Source organism: Pseudopipra pipra, chromosome 15 (assembly GCF_036250125.1).
Source record: "Pseudopipra pipra isolate bDixPip1 chromosome 15, bDixPip1.hap1, whole genome shotgun sequence".
Taxonomy (NCBI): Eukaryota; Metazoa; Chordata; class Aves; order Passeriformes; family Pipridae; genus Pseudopipra; species Pseudopipra pipra.
This window is the reverse complement of record NC_087563.1, coordinates 4,065,622-4,069,204: the sequence shown is the minus strand read 5'-3', so window position 1 is coordinate 4,069,204 and position 3,583 is coordinate 4,065,622.

The window sequence follows — 3,583 nt, the reverse complement described above, 5'->3', positions numbered from 1 at the left end:
CTTTCTCTGAGTATAAATAAGTAAACAAGGAAGCACAGCAAAGTGGTGAGAATGTTCTGCCTGTTACATATAAGTCAGCTCCTATGGACCCTGTGTGCTTGGAATTGCAAATATAAATGTTCTTGGATTTACAGACTCTGTACAGCATAAAAATATTGCTGTGTTATCTGCATAGACCTGGGTTACTCCCTGTGCAAGTTTACCCCTCCAAAGAAGAAAGTGGTCAATTAAGAGAAATTTCTAGTATTTACCTCACTATCTGAAGTGTCCAGTACATTTCTTTGATTTGTACTGCAATAAAATATTGTTGGAGTTGTACAAGAGGAATTCAGGACTCATGGAATTATGGTCAGAATTCCTTCAACTAAGGAATCACTCAGTGAAACTAAAAAAAAATAATGGACAGGTTTAGATGGCAAATTATTACATTGCCATTGTTCCAATGCTTCATTTTTCAGCTACCTCTTATGAGCATTTCTGTGCCTGAAAAAGAATCTACAAAACCATAAAATTATCAGAGGGACACGAGAGACTTTCATCTGTCATGTACAGCCAATTCAGGCACCTTCCTGTCTGGAGGTCCTTTTGGTGAGATTACACTGAGTAATTACAACAGGTCTGGTTTTTAAAAACAGAATATTCATTCTCTCTTTTCCTCTTGTGATGGTGAGAATGCTCAGATCACTACTAACAAGTGCTCCACTAGGCTGCACAAAAGGTGATAATCTGTGCCCTGTACTAGTTACAATAGGTGCATAGTCCTAAAACACTGGAAAATTTCTCTTCTTTCTATAATGATCAAAGAAATGCTTATTAGATGCTCCCTTGCTTCCAGTCCCTGAGGACCTTCTAACCCTGGATCTGTAATCTGCAACTACATTGCATATGAGTGCACATATTTGAGATTAGATCTTCATGGTATTCAAATAAGAGCTGATATAAAGTAGCTTACTTCTTTTTCTGGAGGTATTTTGGTCCCAGCTGTTCCCAGCAGTGCAGCATTTCTCAGCCACGTGACACAGCCGTGTTTTCTGGGTTCTTATCTGAAGTGATGTGAATCATCTGAGGCGTGGCCTGACAGTATCACAGAAATATCATCACCTCCAGGTCTGGGGGTGAAACAGGACTAAATGAACTCCTGTCAAAGAATCCTGAAAGGAGAAGGTGCTCTCCTGGTGCATTGTCAGCAGTGGTGAGGGGGAGGTTACACGACTCCATCTCGGACATCCCAACACATCCTCTGCATTTCAGAGAGAGACAAGTTTCTTACAGCACGGGGACAGGAAGAAGCCTGTGCTATAATTTCTAATTGTTCATTCTAATACAGTGTTTCATTACCTTTAATCTGATTTCTATCCCAAATTGTCTTAGTTTAACAAGATTACAACTCAGAAACTAAGAAACTTCGGGTGGAAGTGTGGAAAAAGGAAAAGAAACAGCTTTTTATTAACAAAATCTGAATAAACAACAAATGGTGCAATCAAAAACTTTCAGGAGAAACAAAACAAAGTCCCAATTCCCCAGGTGGGGGAGGAAACCCTTGGCAAGCTGGGGAAGGGGTGGGGGAAAGGCAGGACTGTCCCAGCAGTTCAAAAGCCGCTCTCAGCCACGTGTGCTCGCAATGAAAGAGTCTTTTTTCCCACAGGCAGACTTGAAAGCAGAATCCCTCACTCTGAGATGGGTTGGTCTCTCTCTCTCAGTTGTCCTCCACGAGAAGGAGTGTCATTTGTACTAATATAAAACTCATTAGCCTGGCCAAAATTTATTCTGGTGACGTTATAGAGGAATTGCAGCATCGTTTATTCTGATGCTGAGCAAGGAGAAAAGCAGTCACCTCTAAAGTCAATCTAGTCCAGAGAGCAGCTAACACAGAAGTTCTAACACGTGCATCTCCTCTCATTGTTTGCTTGGATCCTGTCTCTGCCCCGTGAGTACATTACAGCCACATGCACATTCCATGCAGCTTGCAAAGCCCAGCTGCACATGCACTTGAGCTTTGTCTTTCTCTGCAACTTCTTTTGCAATGTTACAAACACATCAGATGTGGTGGCCAACTTCTGAGGAAACACTTGAAACACCCCTACATTTGAATTTGCAGCGATACTCCCAGACCAGTGTAACCACTTTAAACTGCACTTCCAGCCCATGTGTGTGCTTGAAGATGCCAATGGAAAATGTTCAACTCACCATGCATGAGTGACGACCCCCAATCCCAACCAGACTGCTCTTTTCTCTTTTATTTGCTCCTCTGTTCACTCTTCTCACTTGTTTGTTATTCCTCTTTCTCTCTTCACTGCTGTTACCTCCAGAATTATCCCGTTCTCCCACATGTTCCTGTTTCCCCCTCAGCTTGGAGAGGCAATTTCAGCACAGCTGGTCCCTGAGAAAGGACATCAAGAGAGAAACAGCTGAATGTCCACAATTGTGTCAGAATGTTTAGTCAGATTTGGGTGGGAGTGTAAGGGAGGATGTCTGGGAAGCCACCACAAGTGATTTGTTTGGAGGAAGACAGGTAGACTTGAGCACTGGGGCAATTAATGAACCCCAGCCAAGCAGACAGGGCCACTGAGGGTTCCTGGGGCAGAATGTCAGGTTTGACAGGACACATGCAGAAATTTGGTGATGATAAGAGGAAATCCTAACTGTCTGCTGGGACTGATCACATGCTTTGAATCTTAGGAGTTCAATTTTATATTTCAAGAAATGAAATAGGCAGCACAAGACACATCTGTTCTATAACATAATTTGTTATATAATTCAGTTGGCAATCTCATCAAGTGGGTTTTAAACTCTTAGATTTTCAAATGCTGAGAAACACTGATATTACAGCTATTATCAGGTGCATACATTTCCACTGAGACCTTTTTTTTTGCACTCTCTTTACAAAGTTGGTGTTTTAAAGGCGTTTTATACCCTGCAGTGGCACAACCTTCACATAAAAAAATGTGTCTCCTCGACAGCAGCTGCCAATGGTACAGTTCTTCTGATGCAGTGATGGTCTGGTGACTGATGTTTGAAAATGTGAGAGTCAAACCATTTTAGGCAACGCAGGGGGGAAATTCACACTGCTCACATTCTGCTGCCTTCAAACAGCAACGATGTTTCTCAGTTTCTCTCACCTCTTTCTGGCGGTGTTCTGCCCCTGTTTTAAGTGGAGTCAAGGGCTTGCTCTGAACAGCTTTCAGAATGGTTTATTTTTCTAGAATAACTCAGGTTATGTGTCTGTTTCCCCGCTATTTGCTGTAAAAATAAGATAAGTAGTTACAGATATTCTAAAAAGAGTATTGTTTTCCCTGGTATATGACTTATTCACTCTGTTGGGGTCATAAACGGCATAATGTGTCTAGTTTGTTTAAAGATGCTGCCAAAAAATGCAGAGAACCCCCAGCAAACCTCAGCAAAGACGTCTACTGAGGAAAGACTGAACAAACCCTTTGCTCAGTGTGAGAAAGGGAAGCTGGAGATGAGGGAAGGAAAAAGGAGGCAAACTTGGTGACTCTGGGGGACAGCAATGAGCTGCTCTTGTGACCTGTGAAAGGCTGTGCTCCCAGGAAAGCTGCTGAAGCTTGAGAAGGAGGAACTG